The sequence below is a fragment of the Callithrix jacchus genome, chromosome 16 (assembly GCF_049354715.1).
Source record: "Callithrix jacchus isolate 240 chromosome 16, calJac240_pri, whole genome shotgun sequence".
Lineage (NCBI taxonomy): Eukaryota > Metazoa > Chordata > Mammalia > Primates > Cebidae > Callithrix > Callithrix jacchus.
In genome coordinates, this window is record NC_133517.1 from 24,308,616 (window position 1) to 24,327,713 (window position 19,098).

Sequence of the window (19,098 nt, forward strand, 5' to 3'; positions counted from 1 at the left end):
AATTCTGTATTTCTTAGAGACTACATTAAGACACTTTTTGGTTTCTGTAAGTCTTATGGTTTATTACCTATTTCTTTAATTTCAAGAAAATGTTCTCCATTTTTGTTATTTTTATATCATTAATAAGAAAAAATGACATTGATATTTAAGGTAGATGGTAAAGTTTAGCAAAAGTTTAGTTTATTAAGACATCTCTCAAAATAGCAAACTGAAGTTTACAATTTTTAAGCTATAGAATTAAAAGAATTTAGAATAGCATTAGGAGAAATACCTAATGTAGATGACAGAGTGATGGATGCAGCAAACCACCATGGCACGTGGTATACCTATGTAACAAACGTGCACATTCTGCACATGTACCCCACAACTTAAAGTATAAAAAAAAATCTAAAAAAAAAAAGAATTGGCCGGGCGCGGTGGCTCACGCCTGTAATCCCAGCACTTTGGGAGGCCGAGGCGGGTGGATCACGAGGTCAAGAGATCGAGACCATCCTGGTCAACATGGTGAAACCCCGTCTCTACTAAAAATACAAAAAATTATCTGGGCATGGTGGCGAGCGCCTGTAGTCCCAGCTACTCAGGAGGCTGAGGCAGGAGAATTGCCTGAACCCAGGAGGCGGAGGTTGCGGTGAGCTGAGATTGCGCCATTGCACTCCAGCCTGGGTAACAAGAGCGAAACTCCGTCTCAAAAAAAAAAAAAAAAAAAAAAAAAGAATTTAGATTAAACTTTTATTGTGTTATTGACTAAGTATAATACAAAATAAAAATAAATATATCTTCGCTTTGCCACATATTAGCTGTGTTAACATAGACAATTTACTTCTCTGCTCTTGTTTCCTCAGAATGAGGATGGTAACTTGTACCTATCTGAAAAGATTGTTATAAGCATGAAATTAGTTGCCATATATAAAGCAGTTAGAACAGTGCCTGACAATATTAAATGCTTAAATGCTAGGTAAGTGTTTCCTATCATTGTTGCTATTATTATTAGATGTAATGGTACGCTCTGTTCTGCCTTCAGGAATTAATGACCAAGTTAATAACTGAGACACCTGACCAGCCAATCCCATTTCTCATTGACCATCTTCAGTCTAAACAAGGGAACCGTGGACAACTTCAAAGAACTTTGTCTGGATCTGCAGCTCTGTGGGCAGAAAGTGAAACATCAGGTAAATGAAGCATAGATATGCAGTTAATTTTTGATTCATTTAATGTCAAAATTTCAAAACTCTTTTTGATTCTAATAAGATAAATCTAGATGGATAGTCACCAGAGATTTTACTGTGTTCATCTCTGACCTTATCTAGATGCTAAAATTTGTCATAAGTTATTAAATTTGAATATATTGTAATGTATTCCTAAAAATACAAGAATCAGCATATTCCACTTTAATACAGATAAGATTTGGATTTACATAAAAAGATTTTATTCTATATGAACTCCAACTGGGTGTCCTAAATTTATTTTTTAATGAATAATTTGAATTAAATGCTTAGAGCTTATCTATATAGAAAGATACTAGTAGAGTTCTATAGGATTACTTTTCTTGTTGCCCAAACTGATGATTGTTCTTTATTTCTCCATGGTCCAGTTTTATCCTGTATAGTAAACATTAGGAAGATTAAATCATTCTTTACATCAGGAAGCTAGTATTTCAAGTTTATAATGGCCTCATCTCCCCAGTAAACACTGGTGTAAGAATTGGATAGATTTGACCTCAATCTTTGCTCATAAAATGTGTTTAACATGTTGGTCTGTTAGTTTGACATTTACTTTCAAATTCAAATCCCCTCATGCCTATTGCTTGAGTAGCAGCTTCTTGTCCGATTCTCGTAGGAATCCAACAATACTCCAAATGACTTTCCTTGGATGGCATGATCACTTCTCTCTGCCTTTTCATGCTTTATGGGATCCCATGAAAGGATTTTAGTCTTCTTTGGTTATATCTTATATGAATGCCTTCTGGAGATCATGTCTCAAGGCCACACTAAAGTGGATAGAGAGTAGGGTATCCTCTGAAGAATGTAGACATCTGTACTGTTATTTATCCATACAAAAGTTATTTGCATCATACAGGAAGTTAGAATATGAACATTTGGCATAAAAAAAGAAAGAATTCTTACTTTTCCTTGGCCTTAACTTTCTTGGGTTTAGATTCTAAGTAGAATGGGTAGGTAGGCAGGGGCTGTGGTTTGATGGTACCCACCACATAAATGCAGATCAGATGGGTATCTATGAATTCACTGCAGCTCATGTGAGCCCATCTTTTATAAATCATAGTATCTGGAGAGAACTCTGCATTTTTAATCACACACGTTGAGTACCTCAGTGTTTATGTGTCAGAAGTGTGGGCGTGGTTTAGCTGAGTCCTCTGCTTCATCTCGCAAGGCTGCAGATGAAGTTGTTGGCTGGGTTACATTCTCATCTGGAGGCTAGACTAGGAAAGATTAGCTTTGAAGCTCATTTGGGCTGTTGGCAGAATTAATTTCCTGCAGCCATATGACTGAGGTCCCTATTTTCTGACTGGCTTTCAGCCAGGAGCTACTCTCATCTCCTAGATAGAACCCAGAGTCCCTGCCACATGTCTCTCACATCATGGCAGCTTACTAATTCTTCCTCCTTTTCTTCGTTTTCCTCTTCTTCTCTTACTCCTTCTCCTCCCCTTCCTCCTCCTCCTTCCTCTTTCCTTTATTCTTCTTTAAAATAAAATTAGAGTCTTGTTCTATTGCCAGACTTTAGTGCAGTGGCATGATCATAATTCACTATAACCTTAAACTCCTGGGCTCAAGCAATCCTCCTGCTTCAGCCTCCCAAAGTGCTGGAATTACAGTTGTGAACCACCATGCCCAGCCAGCAACTGACTTCTTTAAAGTCAACATGGGCATTTCTCTCATTCCAGTCTACTAAGATGGATCTTATATACTAGAATGTAATAATACCATTGACATCTCATCACCTTTGCCATATTCTACTGTTTCAAAGCAAGTTAAAAATCCTGTCTGCATTTCAGAGGTAGACAAAATGTGGGACGAAACACCATGGGGCCGAGAGATCATGGTTAATAACTACCATGTTATTCTATCAGTTCTCTTAATTCCTATTGATGAATTTTAGTTTCTTGTGGCTCATCTTAGTAGATAATTCCATCAGGCTATTGGATGTGAGTCTAAAGCTTTGGGGGATGGGTCAAATCAGGAGTCCCAGATGTAACCTTCAATATCATCCAGATAATAATAAGAATGAAAGAATAAAGGAAGATGTGGGTCAAATTTATACTCTCTTGAGTATGGGATGGACTGGGAGAAGGCAGGTGTGAGATGATTTCAGGTGACCTAAATTGTATCTATTTATTATGTGGTGAGGGTGTTTTCCCAGACAAGTGGTTGGGGGTCAATAGGGAAGACTGAAGTAAGTGTACCAATTATGGAAAGTCACCAAGAGAAAGGAAAAAAAGAGTTGGCAAAGGAAAATTTAAAAAAGAATGTCATGTAGTTCTGGGGCCTAACTGAAGTTCAGGACATGCATTAATGATTAGTAATGAATTATAGAAACTATGAGTAAGATTATTTTTCTCTAGTAGTGCCCAGAAGTTCTGGAAAGGGAGAGAGAAAACAGTTTGAGGGACTTTGAGAATAGTGGTTGTATTACTACAGCAAGGATGGGAGAACAGTTTTGCAAAAGAAGTTGAGGATATTTGTGAGCAAAGTATGGGTGATCAAGCTCTCTGAGAAGTAGAGAGTAAGTGAAGGGAGAGATTCAGACAGAGAAAGCCAATCAAAACCTCCAGGAGATCAAGATAGTGAAAATATGAGCAATGCAGAAGGATACAGCTGTGCTGAGAGATTGTGATACTTAAGATCAAGATGTTTGATGTGGAATGATTCCAGATGAGAAAATCCCCAGGGCGGCTTTAGTTTTGGGGTAACAGAAGTATCAGGGAAGCAAAACTCTTCAGAGTTGAGCAGGGCAAAGAAGTATGAGGCTTAATGCATGGCCTGTCTAAGGATAAAGAGGTCATCATAGTTTCATTTAAGCTGTTGAAAGGACAAGAGACAGGACACGACTTTGCCACTGTATGAAGTAAGGCTGAGATTAATCAGAGGCAGAAAAGACGGTGATAATGAAGAGTGATGAGTAGTATAGCTAGACTACATTTCCCACAAGAGAACAGGCACTTTTATTTTACTGTTGAGGTTTCTATCACAGAAGCATCACTGAACCAGGAGATCCAGCCCTGACTCCACAGTACTTGGTGGGACATGGGACATGGGGCAAGAGCACCCTCCATCCCAGGATGCTGCAGACAAGGGAACGCTATTGTGGGAAGAATGGGGGTTGTACTAAGATATGAAATGAGACATTTGAGGATGGAAGAGCGTTTATGTGGAAGATATGGCCCAGAGAAAGAGGAAAAGTTTTAGAGGGAAAGTATGGCAAGAAGGAAGAGAAAAGCATAGATGAATTCTTGGATTGAATGAAACTAAGAGGTTATAATTGAATGATGGTAAATAATGCCAGTTTAACCCCTGACTGTAATTTGGAATTATTGATTTTGGTGCATCTTCTAATTAGCTAGAAAATGTCTCAATATTCAAAGTGTATGGGTATCATACCTTTTGGAAATATCTGAAGATATCCTCTTGTTGCCTTTAAATATTTCTAGCAACTTGGGACACAACATTTTCTATTTAAAAGTCTGTCATTTAACATTGTGGAGGAGAATCCTGAAAACAGCCTTATTGTTATTCCTTTGTGGGAATAAAAAAGAAATTATTTTTTTACTTCTGATATTCAAAAGTTTTACTGGAATATCAATTATTATTTTTCAGGAAAATATATTATGTGCAAATTGAGGCTTACTTACTGTTCTCTGTTTTTCTCATTTCATTTGGCATTATATTTGCCTTTCTTTGTTGACTCTCTTCTAGAGAAGGGTATCAAGAAAAGTGCTTTCTCTATGTCACTGATCCAATTTTCTACACTATCAGTCTTTTCTTTCTGGCTTTGAATGCAAATGTAAATGTTTGCATTGCATTTTAGTTTCCTGTTGCTACTTCCTTACCTAATCTTCTTTTTGTTATTTCTGTACACAGTTACATTTTTAATCATGGGTTGGTTAGCCTATCTCCTCTCTAATTTATTTTTGCTTCATTGAGTCCACTTCATTTATTTTTGTTGAGAAGACAAAATAGTCACAGTCGCATTCCAACATTTAATAACTTTCATTATAAAAATTTTTTTTAAATTACGATTACCTGTGCATTGTGAGTGCTATATTCTTGTTTTTAAATTAAATTATTCTTAAAATAGTATATTCTCTTTTTATTCGAACTTAAATTTGAGAAATGTTCCATCTAGTTTTAGATTTATCAACAAATAGTATAGGTGGTCTCTTTGTTCTCTCTCCACATAGCCTGGAACTATTTGGATTCTTTTTAAAACTTTACTGAGGTGAAATCATGGTTGCTATTAAAATTTTCAGTGTTCGTTGAATACTTTAAGTTTCTGCAAAATTGATGCATGACTTACTGTCTCTTATCTCTTTTCAATGAACTAGATAAAAATATCATTCTTAGGTTATTTGAATTAATAGGGATGTTTTCTTGCTAGAAGTAGAGAATAAAGAAACCCACAAAATTCATTCATGCCTCTCTGGCTCCTTTTAATATTCCTTTGTATCAGGAGATGCTATATTTTATGATCGAGGTTTCTTCTCCCATTACCTATGTTGCATTAGAGGAATTCATAATCCAAGAATGGATGCAGAAAGACAAATTCTGAAGATTGTGAAACAACATAAGGAGATGTTTCCAAGGTTGAGGTAGATACCTGGTCATCCTCCATTCTCCTTCTGACTGGCCTATATTCTTTCTTAATTTTATCTATGGAAATACTTCCTGAGTTATAGCAGACCATGAACAATATTTAGGTTCCTAGTACTTCAGAATTTTAGTGCCTTTTTGGTATTTAATAGGATTTTGGAGGTGGACAAATTGGGTAATGGCTAATTAATTACAACTTTAACATGAAAATTTGAGGAATTTGTAATGGTGTTTATTATTTATTTATAAGTGGGTGGCCAGAAAAAGACTTATGAGTCATCCATAAAGAGAGGATGGTTTTTAAATTTGTAAATTAAGACAAGAATGCATAAAGAAATCCTAAAGAATGCCACATAGATTAGAGTAATAGAAGATGAGGAAGGAATAAATGAGATCAAGAAAGAGTTATCAGGTGATATGGGGATGAGGAAAAGGATTGTGCTGTGTAAAAACATGAAATTCTTGTAAAAGAGGTCAAGAGAAATGAACTCTTAGAAAGACGCTTTAATTGTGGAATAGGCAGGACATTGACCACCTTCTAAGGGGAATTTCAAAATAACAATGTTGGTTGAATTGAATTGATCTTTTTTGCAATAGAAGATACATTGATTTAGGTGAATATCAATGATTTTATGTGTCATAATAGATAAGGTAGCATCAAGCGAGTGAAACTTACTAAAATGTTTGTTTTATTTACAACTGAATACAACGCTTTATTCCATGACATTCATAGACTCTTATTTTAAGTCATGGGAACCCATGCTCTAAAAAGACTTCAAAGTAATTTTGTAGTGTTTTTTGTTTTTAAGATGGAATCTTACTCTGTTACCCAGACTGGAGTGCAGTGGCACAATCTTGGCTCACTGCAACTTCCACTTCCCAGTTCAAGCAATTCTCCTGTCTCAGCCTCCCAAGTAGCTATGATTACAGGCACCCGCCACCACACCTGGCAAATTTTTGTATTTTTAGTGGTGATGGGGTTTCACCATATTAGTCAGGCTGGTCTGAAACTCCTGACCTCAGGTGATCCACACACTTTGGCCTCTCAAAGTGCCGAAATTACAGGCATGAGCCACCATGCCCAGTCAATTTCATAGTTTCATATGATATAATCTTAATCATATGCATATATAAGCTGATTCATATCAGATTTAAAACTCTAATTTACAGATGAAATTAGACAAGAAGTACTTTTGCATGTGTACATTATTTTTGATATGAGGTGACTTATATGTTTTGTCAAGTATATTTAATGATTTCATGGATTTGGTTTTTGCTCAATCTTGAAATCACTTTACTGGGCTTTTATATATTTTTTGTTTTAACAGAATCCAAAGGAACAAGACGGGATATCAGAAGCTATGATAAACCTTGGCAATTAAATGCAAAGAAGCCTAAAAAATCAAAAAGTGACCTTGCTGTGTCTAATATTTCTCCACCATCACCGGACTCCAAATCATGTAAGAAAGTTTGTTATTCAAATGCTAGTCAAAGTATGTAAGTTTATGTTGTTAAGAAAATGATGAAAAGGTAGTAATTGAAGCCCCGCTTTTCATCTGATATTTCTGGCCTTTAATCCTAGTGAATTTCACTTTTACTTCACATTAACATTGATCTTTACGTGTATCTACTCGCTCACTAATATTCTCAAACACGTGTAATTCACCTAGTCCTTTTTGAGTGTAATGTTACATGAAGAATATAAACTGCATGGAGTCGGTCTCTTGCCTCTTACAGTTGATTGTAGCATTACATCGTATTGAAAGCAGTACCTACCTATATATGATGAAGTACATAAAAGCAAATTAAATTTCTTAGAGTAGAAGCAAATAAGATTTCTATTCAAAACATTTAGTAATTTTTTAAAAATATTTAATCTGGGATTTTCCTGAAGTCCTACTCATTAATTTCTGTGTAAAAACTTGAAATTCTTGTAAAAAAAAAAAAAAGTCAAGAGGGATGAACTCTTGGAAAGACCCTTTAATTGTGGAATGGGCAGGACATTGACTACCTTCTAAGGAGAATTTCAAAGTAAACATGTTGGTTGAATTGAATTGATAATTCAATTCAATTGAGAATCAATATATATTTATTCTCTTCCCTACTGTTTTAATGTCTTTGTTTTTATGTTACTATAAAGGAATGACTTAGGCTAGGAATTTTATAAGGAAAAGAGATTTATTTGGCTTACGGTTCTGCAGGCTGTACAAGAAGTACAGCACTAGCATCTGATTCTTGTGAAAATTGCAGGAAGCTTCCACTCATGGCAGAATGTGAAGGGGAGCAGGCATCATATACTGAGAGGAAGGAGCAAGAGAGATGGGAGGGAGGTGCCAGCCTCTTTTTAACAATCAGATTTTGTAAGAACTAATAGAGTGGAAAATTACTCCTTACCACAAGGACAACACCAAGCCATTCATGAGAGATTGGCCCCCCATGAGCCAAACACCTTCCACAAGGTCCCACCTCCAATATTGGTGCTCAAATTTACCATGTGATTTGGAGAGGACAAATATCCAAGCTATACCACTTAAATATCGCTTTTTTCTCAATGTCCCACTGCTTTGGCAGCTACTGGGATTCTCCAGTGCTCTGCTACCCCCACGTATATATAAACATGTCAGAAATCTCTGGAGCCTCTAGCAAATCACAGCTATTCTTGGAAGAAAAGAGAGCTTGCAAGCTGTTCTTCTTATACGTCAATCCTTGTGTTTGTTACAGGGTGAGATATTTGATTTTAGTTTCAACAGAGAAAGGAGTAGGCAGAAAATATTTATCTTTGTTTGAAAATGTTTGAAAAACCACTATGTGCTAACTGGAATCTGCATCTGGGTCATTTGTGAAAGCAACTAAATTTAACTTTGTGAGTAGCTTCATTTAAATAGTGGTACTCAAAAGTATTGCATTAACAACACCAAGTTCATGTGAAAATTATATGAAGTGTTAACAACTTCAAATGCTGGGTAACAAGAGCGAAACTCCGTCTCAAAAAAAAAAAAAAAAAAGAAATTTTGATCCTAACCAAATTGTCCTGCTTCACCAGTTTGGTATATGAAATTAAGTCCCAACATTTAAAAAAATATACAGGTTTAAAATTTGCATGTATTTTTTTACAACAGTATATCCAGTAATATCCAACACAGTGTCTGTTTCAATTAATAAATGCTAAATGATAAAAATGAATCAAGGAAGATATACAAAATGAAATGAATAAAGTCTCAGCCTTCCTTTTCATCATGGATCCTACCTCTCATTTTGCTCTCACTCTCTTCCAACGATAAATTCAAAACCTTATGAGATTACTAAATTCATAGTAATTAAAATCCAGAATCAGTTCTGGATGCCAAAAGGCCTGCTCGTTGTAGAAGTCCTGTGCTCTTTATAGGATGCTATCTTGCCACAGGGTGTTACTGGTAGTCTAATGTCTGATTATATTCCTTTCTACTCAGGTAATCTACTCCCAACCTCTAGTTTCACTAGACTGTTACCAAGCTTTTTAAAGCTAAAATAATAATGAAATAGCAGGGTTTTTTTTAAATAGCATATGTAGAATTAATATATATGACAATAAGAATACAATAGATTTAGGGTTATTCATTGGAAATATATTGTTCAAACAAATTATTTTTGAGGTAATAAAATACCTTTGTACATAAATCATGATGAGTTAAAGATGTATTTTTCATCTCTAAAGCATCACTAAAAACTAGCACAAAATTCTTAAATTAAAAATTAGTAGATACAGTAGAATGGGATGTGAAAAAAATTGTTCATCTTCCCAAAACAAAAGCAGGAGAAAAGTGACAGAGAAACAAAGAAAGGACTGGAAAAGTAGAAATTGGACACCAATATTGCAAGTTGAAATACTGACGTGCCCACAATTATAATAAATGTAAATGTATTAAACATTCCAATTAAAGCAAATATTGTCAGACTGAATAAAGAGTATAGATTTGTTAAAATGTAAGAAACATACTTTAAATATGCAGATACAAACAGTTTGAAACTCTAACAAAAAGAAGTCTATATGGCTAAAGTAGTATCAAACCAAATAAAAATCCAAGGTAAAGGATATTACCAGAGATAAAGAGACTGGATCACAATTATAAAATGTTTTTTAATCAAGAAGACATAATAATACTAAAGGGTTATGTACCCAATAACAAAAGTTCTCAATACATGATATAAAAATTTATAGAACTAAAGGAAGACATAAACAGAATAAATAGACTGAAAAATTAATAAGATATGGAAGATTTGAACAGGACTTTCAACTAATTGACCTAATTGACATTGATAAACACTATGCTCAACAAAGTTAGTCACATGGAAAAACAAACAAACATAACTTTGATCCCTACCTTAAATCATACCTGAAGAAAGGCAAAGAATTTTTAGAGATGTTCCGGTTACTATGGCTTATAACAAATCACACCAAGACTTTTTCTTTTACATAAAATTAGCATAAGATTATCCTAAAATGAACAATTCAATGGCATTCAGTACATTCACAATATTATGGTACCTAGTCCCTATCTAGTTAGAAAATATTTTCATCATCCCAAAAGGAAATCATATACCCATTCAGTAGTGACTCAATATTCCCACCTCCCACCAGCCCCTGGCAACCTGCTTTTTGTCTCTATGAATGTATCTATTCTGGGTACTGGCATAACTTAGAGACACTGTGGGTTCAGTTCCAGGCCACTGCAATAAAGTGAATATCACAATGTCAGTCACACAACTTTGTTTGTTTGCCGGCACATAAAAAAGTTATATTTACAGTCTACTGTAGTCTATTTAGTGTGCAATAGCATTATGTATAAGAAAACAATGTACACATTTTAAATAAAGACATTTTATTGGCAAAAAATTCTAACAATCATCTGAGCTTTTTATGAGTCATAACCATTTTGCTGGTGAAGAGTCTTGCCTTGATGTCGTAGGCTGCGGACTGATCAGGGTGGTAGCTACTGAAGGTTGAGGTGTCTGTGACGACTTCCTAAAATGAGGCAACAATGAAGTCTGCCAATGGACTAATGGAGTCAATGGACTCTTCTTTTCATGAAAAAGTTATTCATAGTATGTGATGCTATCTGGTAGCATTGTACACAAAGTAGACTTCTTTCAAAATTGGTGTCAATCCTCTTAAGCCCTGTCTCTGCTTTATCAACTAAGTTTATATAACATTTTAACAATGTCCACAACATCTTCACCTTGAGTAGATTCTATTTTATGAAACCACTTTTTTCTACTCATCCATAAGAACTCCTCAACCATTCAAGTTTTATCATGAGATTACAGCAATTCAGTCACATCCTCAGGTGCCACTTCTATTTCTAGTTCTCTTGCTGTTTCTACCATATATTCAGTTAGTTCCTTCACTGAAGTCTTGGACCTTTCAGAGTCATCCATGAAAGTTGGAATTAACTTCTTCCAAACTCCTATTTTTTGTTGTTGTTGTTGTTGAAACAGAGTCTAGCTCCGTTGCCCAGGCTGGAGTGCAGTGGCGTGATCTAGGCTCATTGCAACCTCCGCCTTCTGGGTTCAGGTGATTCTCCTGCCTCCGCCTCCTGAGTATCTGGGACTACAGGCATGTGCCACCAAGCCTGGCTAATTTTTTGTATTTTTAGTAGAGATGGGTTTTCACCATGTTAGCCAGGATGGTCTCAATCTCCTGTCCTTGTGATCCACCCACCTCAGCCTCCCAAAGTGCTGTGATGGCAGGTGTGAGCCACTGCTCCCAGCCACAAACTCCTATTAATATAGATATTTTGATCTCCCCCATGAATCATTAATGTTCTTAATGGCATCTAGAATGGTAAATCTTTTTAATGAAAATTTTCAAGTTACTTTGCTCCCAGATCCATCAGAGGAATCACTATCTATGGCAGCTATACCCTTATGATATGTATTTCTTAAGTAGTAAGACTTGAAAGTCCAGATTACTTCTTGATTCATGGACTGCGAAATATATATTTTTGTTAACAGACATGAAAATATTAATCTCCTTGTACATTGCCCTCAGCACTCTTGGTGTGTTGTCAATAAACAGTAACATTTTGAAAGGAACCTTTTCTTCTTAGCAGTAAATCTCAACATTGGGCTTTAAGTGATCAGTAAACCATGCTGGAAACAGATTGCTGCCATCCAGGCTTTGCGATTTTATTTATAGAGCACAGACAGAGTAGATAATAGCACAATTCTTAAGGTTCCCAGGATTTTTGGAATGGCAAATAAACATTGACTTCAATGTAAAGTCACCAGCTGTGTTAGGCCCTGACAAGAGTCAGCCTCTCCTTTGAAACTTTGAAGCCAGGCACTGACTTCTCTCTAGCAATGAAAGTCCTAAATGGCATCTGCTTCCGGCCTGAGACTGTTTTGTCTACATTGAAAATCTGTTGTTTAGTGTAGCTACTTTCATCAATTATCTTAGCTAGATCTGGATCACTTGGTGTGTCTTCTCCAAGAGCACTTGATACTTCATCTTGCACTTTTATGTTATGGAGAGGCTTATTTCCTCAAATCTCATGAACCAACCTCTGCTAGCTTTCAGCTTTTCTTCTGCAGCTTCCTCAACCTTCATGGACTTGAGGAGTTACAACCTTGCTTTGGATAAGGGGATGTTATGGCTGATTTGATCGTCTATCCAGACCATTCAGACATTCTCCATATCAGCAACAGGCTCTTTCACTTTCTTATCATTCATGTGTTTACTGGAATGGCACTTCTTATTTTCTTCAAGAACTTTACATTTGCACTTATAACTTGGCTAAATGTTTGGCACAAAAGGCCTAGCTTTCAGCCTACCTGTCTTTCAACATGCCTTCCTCAATAAGCTTAATCATTTCTATCTTTTGATTTAAAGTGAGAGACATGCAACTTTTCCTTTCACTTGAATGCTTAGAGGCCATTGTAGGGTTTTAAATTGGCCTAATTTCAAAATTGTTGTGTTTCAGGTAATAAGGAAGCTCAAAGTTAAGGAGAGAGGTGAGGGAATGGCTGGTGAGTGGAGCAGACAGAACACACACATTTATTGGTTAAGTTCACCATCTTACATGGGTGTGGCTGTGGCACATGAAAACAATTACGATAGCAATATCAAAGATCGCTGACCACTGGTCACCATCACAGATATAATAATAATGGAAAAAATTTAAAATTTTGTGATACTTACCAAAATATTACACAGAAGCACAAAACAAGCACATGCTGTTAGAAAAATTGAGCTGATAGACTTGTTAGAAAAAAAAAAAGAACAAAGTATCTGCAAAGCATAATAAAGTGAAGTGCAGTAGCACACGGTATTCCTGTACATCATGTGTGTAAAATCGCAATGTAAGACCTTTTGTCTTTGACTTACTTTACTTAGCATGTTTTTGTGTTTTATCCACGTTGTAGTGTGTACACTACTGACTACTTCAGTCCTTCTCATGGCAGAATAATATTCCATTGTGTGGTTAAACCACATTTTGTTTTTTCGTTCATCTGCTGATGGGTATTTTGTTTGTTTCTATCTTTTAGCTATCTTGAATCATATTGCTATGAAGATTCATAAGCATTTTTATTACCTTGTTCATTATTTGGATAATATGTAATATAGGTAATATAATAATTTATATTACTGTGTAATTGGTTTGCTGGGTTATATGATAATTCTCTGTGTAACTTCAGAGAGCTGCCAACTCTTTTTCAAAGAAGCCACACCATTTCACATGCTTACTAGCAATGTACAGTATCTTTAGCAAATCTTATTTTCCCTTTTTAAAATAAATTATAGCCATCCAGTGGATGTAAAGTGGTATCTCATTGTTGTCTTGATTTGCATTTTTCTAATGGCTAATAGTTTTGAGCATCTTTTCAAGTGCTTCTTGGCCATTTTAATATCTTCTTTGGAAAAATGTCTATTCATACCCTTAGCTTATTTTTTAAATGAGTTGTTACTCTTTTATTCTTGAGTTATGAGAGCTTTTTTATACTGGATACTAGATCCTTATCAGAGATTTGATTTATGAATTTTTTTCCATTCAGGGAATTATATTTTTACTTTATTAATAGTGTTATTTTATGTACATTCGTTTTTAATTTTGATGAAGCTCAATTTATCTATTTTCCTTTTTTTTTTTTTTTGCTTGTGTTTTGGTGTTATATCTAAAAAACTCTTGCCAAATCCAAGGTCATAATGACTTATCTGACTTATCTCTATATTTTCTTCTAAGAGTTATAGTTTACACTTTCACATGTGGATAGTTGTTCCATTTTGAGTTAATTTTTGTATATAGTAGATGACAGTTGTTCAACTCCATATTTTGCCATGTAGATATTCAGTTGTCTCAGTACCAGTTTTTTGAAAATACTATTCTTTCCTCATTGAATAATCTTGTCACCCCACTGAAAATCAATTGACCATGAATATGATGATTTATTTTTAGTCTCTCAATTCTATTACAATAAGCTACATGTTTATCCTTTTGTGAGTACCACACACTGTTTTGATCACTGTGGTTTTGTAATAAGTTTTGAAATTGAGAAGTATGAGTCCTCTGACTTTGTTTTTTTCTTTTTCTCTCTCAGGATTATTTAGGCTACTCTGAGTGCCTTGAAGTTGTATATGAATTTTAGAATCAGTTGTTTAAAATATTTCTGCATAAAGGCCATTTGGATTTTATTAGGAAATACATTGAATCTGTGGATCACTTTGGAGAGCATTGTGACCATAACAAGGTTTCCAATTCATGAACATGAAATCTCTTCATTTATTTAGATCCTCTTTCATTTCTTTAAACAAGGTTTTGTAGTTTTCAGTGTATAAGACTAGCATGTCCTTGGTTAAATATATTCCAGAGTATTTTTTTCCTTTAGATACCATTATAAATTGAATTGTTACTTATTTTCCTTTTTAGATTGTCATCACTAGGGTTTAGAAATAAAACTGATTTTTGTGTTCTGATCTTATATCCCAAAACTTTGCTGAACTAGTTCATTAGTTCTAACATTTATTGTGAATTCTATAGAACTCTCTAAAGATCAAATTATGCTATCTGATATAGAGATAGTTTAACTTCTTCCTTTCCAATTTGGTTGCCTTTTATTTCTCTTTTCTTGCCTAATTGCTCCAGCTAGAATTCCAATACAAGTTTGAGCAGAACTCATGAAAGCAGGAAGGTATCCTTTTCTCATTATTCATCTTAAGGGAAAGGCTTTTGGTCTTGTATCATAGAGTATGATGTTAGCTGTGAGTTTTTCCAAAATGTCTTTTATCATGTTGAGAAAGTTCTATTCCTCTTTCTTCGATATTTTTTATCATGAAAGTGTATCATTTTTCCCAGTGCTTTTTCTCCACCAATTGAGATAATCGTACAGTTTTTCTTATTTTATTAATGTGAAGTGTTACATTTCATAATTTTCTTAAATAATCCTTGAAGTTCTAGGACAAATACTTGGTCATGATCTATAAACCTTTTAAAATGCTACTGGATTTAGTTTGTTACTCTTTTATTAAGGATTTTGCATCTACATTTATAAAAGATGTTGGTCTGTAATTTTCTTGTGATGTTTTTATCTTTGTTACTGGGGCAATGCTAGCCTCTTAGAAAAAATCAGAATGTGTTCCCACTTCTTCAATTTTTTTGGAGGAATTGATAAAACTTAGTGTTAATTCTTCTTTCAATGCTTGGTTGAATTTACCAGTGGAGCCATTTATTCCAGTTTTGTCTTTTTTGGAGATTTAATTACTAAAAGTAATGAAAGTCAAAGTCTTTACTTATTATGAGTCTATTCTGATTTCCTCTTGAGTTTATTCTATTTCTTCTTGAGTCAGTATTGGTAGTTTGCATGTTTCTAGAAAATTTCCAAGTCATCCAGTTTGCTGGCATACAATTGTTTATAATATTTTCTTATAATACTTTTTAATTTTCTAAAAATTTGTAGTAATGTCTCACTTTTATTTCTAATTTTAATAATTTGCATTTTCTTTTTCAATCTAGCTAAGGATTTGTTAACTTTTAAATCTTTCTAAAAAACTAACATTTGCTTTTGCTGATTTTCCCTACCTTTTTTTTCTGTCTATTTCATTGATTTCTGCTTTAACCTTTACTATTTTCATCCTTTTGCTAGGTTGGGTTTAGTATGCTCTTCTTTTTCTCCTTCCTTAAGGTGTAAAGTTAGGTTATTGATTTTACATCTTTCTTCTTTATTGCTGGGGAAATTTACTGCTTTAAATTTCTATCAGCACTGCTTCTACTGCATACTACAAGGTTTGGTATGTTGTTTTCATATTTTTTATGTCACAAAGTATTTTCTAATTCATCTTGTGATTTATTCTTTGTCTCATTCATTATAAATGAGCATGTTGTTTAATTTTCTCATATTTGTTAATTTCCCATTTTTCTCTTTCCTTTGACTTCTAGTTTTATTCTTTTGTTGTCAGACAATATACTTTGTATGACTTCAATCCTTTAAAATTTTTGACTTATTTTGTTGCCTAACATAAGATCTCTCCTAGAGAATGTTCCATGCACACTTGAGAATAATGTGTATTGTTAAGCAGAAAGTTCTGTGTATATCTGTTAGGTCTTACTGGCTTATAGTGTTGTTCAAGTTCCTCATGTCTTTTGTCTAGTTGTTCCGTTATTGAAAGTGAGGATTTTAAAGTCCCCTACTATTGTTATATGGCCCTCTAACTCTCTTTAAATTATATCAGTTTTTGCTTCCTGTATTTTAAGGCTCTGCAGCTAGGTGTTTATATGTTTATAATTATTATATCTTGATGGATTCTCCTTTTTATCAATATATAGTGCCCTTCTTTGCCTACTAAAAGGATTTTTGTCTTAAAATCTATTTTACTTAGTGAGCCGAGACTGTGCCACTGTGCTCCAGCCTGGTGACAGAGCAAGACTCCGTCTCAAAAAAAAAAAAAAATTCTATTTTGCTTAATATTAGTGCAGCCACCCAGTTCTCTTTTGATTGATATTTGCATGGAATGTCGTTTGATGATTATTCCTTTGTTATTCTTTCTCTTCTTTTAGTATTACCATCATATGTCAGCACATCATACATGTTGATCAAGTGAGGAAAGTCTTGACATCTCAATCAATAACTGACTGCTATTCAATGCAAATTTACATCTATTTCTTATTGTAAATATAATGAAATTAAAACTCTTTAGGAATAGGAAGATATTTTCTTAACTAAAATACTGCCTGGAATAAATATTTGTAGAGTAAAACCAAAAAGTTTTCTGACTGTTTTTCATATGTTTTAAAGAAAAAAGGAAAAAAAAGTAAATATTTTAATAGTCATTAACTTCTGTGGGTAGAAAAAATAGTTATCAATTCATTTTTTAAAAGATATTTCTGTCTAAAATTTACTAAAAATGGCTACTATATATTCATCAGATGAACTTTCTGAACAAAAAAGCAACTTCTTAGCCTATTCAATAGATTGTGAGCTTGATAGAATGTAATCTCTTCAGTGCAGAGTATTTTATTACCTTAATCCCCATGTATCTAGAATAGTGCTAAACACATAATTTATGCTATGTGAATGAGTGCATAAGTACTTGAATGAATAAATGATGATGTAATGATGGATTTATACTAAAATATATTCTAGCCTTTATGTTATCATTTTAGAAATTGTGCATTTTCGAATAACCAAAAAATAGCACTTAACGCAATTCAAGCTGGCATAGGGACAAAGATCTGCAAGGTGACATTATATTATCAATCTTCAATAGTTGTGTGTCCTAGGTAAGATAAGTAGGGTTTGATAAAGTCTTTGCCTTGTAAAATTAATATTTCCACTAGTTACCTATTGTGTGGAATGGTTGCAGATGATGCGTAGAATTTTGGCAGAAATGACAAGAAAGATATTGTCTATCAATTTTCCATGCATGATAGTGAATGCTGATCCTTTATAACCATTTCAAATTTGTAATCCAGATGAGAAAATTGAGGTAAATATGTTGGTTTAGGTTGAAACTAAAAATTAAAATCAACTCTCAGTTGTTTTATTTATGCTTTTGCATTTAAGGGAGCATTTCTCAGTTTTTTTAAATGCATTTAACACAGAATATACAAAGAGAAATAGCTGGATATTTGTAGACGATCATAATTTTAGGTCAAAAAGAAAGCATATATACATACACATATAGAAAGTACAAACTACATGAATAGAAAAAATGAAGACAGAAGAAGAGTGGCTGAAAAATCATGATATGGAAATACAGAAGGCAGGAGACATGTAGTAATTATCTCATTATAATCAGTTTTCGGTATGTCATAAACTATAGTACTGAGTATATTTCCTGGCATATTTAAAATGAAAGTAGAGTACCTGGGGAGTACTTTCAGATAAGAACATTAGCATTTATTAAATTTTAGAAAACAGGGTTGAAAGTTGTTTTGGTTCAAAAGAAATATACAAACGGTATTTCAAATGTTATGTGGAGGAAATGGTAAATTTAATTCTACATTCATAGACACTATTAGTGGAGGTCTTTTTAGTCAGAATTTGATAGTTCTAATAAAGAATTGTTCAAAAATTAGCTCTCATTAATATACAATAGGCAGCTTTGTAACATAGTATCCTCAGGGAAGACTGAGGAAAAGCCATCTGCAAGGTGCTGTGGGTGGCCTCCTGCACTAGAGCGAGCTCTGCCTCTGTGACCCTAAAGGCTCTCTCCAATCTCAGACTCTGTCATATTCTTCTGTAGGTGTTATTATGTAGTTGACACCGTTCTGTTTCTCATTTTCCCTGTGGATATTTTAAAAAGCATTTTTAAACAGTAGCCCTTTATTTTTAAGCTGTAGTATGACTTAAATAAGGTTTTCAATCTATCAGAAAATTTTAGAGATGTTCTCATCCAAAGACAGTATACCAGGTTAATGACTTCCCAAATTTCTTTCCATTACTTATCAAAACAGCTTTTTAAATCACTCATCCTACTGATTAGATCCTGATTATACCATGGCTTTGGTTGTCCTAGATTTGGTTACCATGATAAGTTATACAAGATAAGTAGGTTCTCATGGTAAGTTATTCAAGATAAGTAGGTTCTCATGGTAAGTTATACAAGATAAGTAGGTTCTCATGGTAAGTTATACAAGATAAATTATACAAGAAAAGCTATTGTATGTCTCATGTTGTCACAAGTTACAAAAAACAGGCTGGGCGCGGTGGCTCACGCCTGTAATCCCAGCACTTTGGGCGGCCAAGGCAGGTGGATCACGAGGTCAAGAGATCGAGACCATCCTGGTCAACATGGTGAAACCCT

At 34.3% G+C, this 19,098-nt stretch overlaps 1 non-coding gene across 1 annotated transcript in view; it reads left to right on the plus strand.

Annotated features, from left to right (window-relative positions):
- Positions 1-19,098, plus strand: part of C16H8orf34 (uncharacterized protein C8orf34) — a 451,907-nt gene that overhangs the window by 117,403 nt on the left and 315,406 nt on the right. Inside the window, exons 2-3 of the transcript XR_144469.6 lie at positions 1,022-1,169; positions 7,151-7,282. This is a non-coding gene — a transcript (uncharacterized protein C8orf34). The remainder of the gene's footprint in view (positions 1-1,021; positions 1,170-7,150; positions 7,283-19,098) is intronic.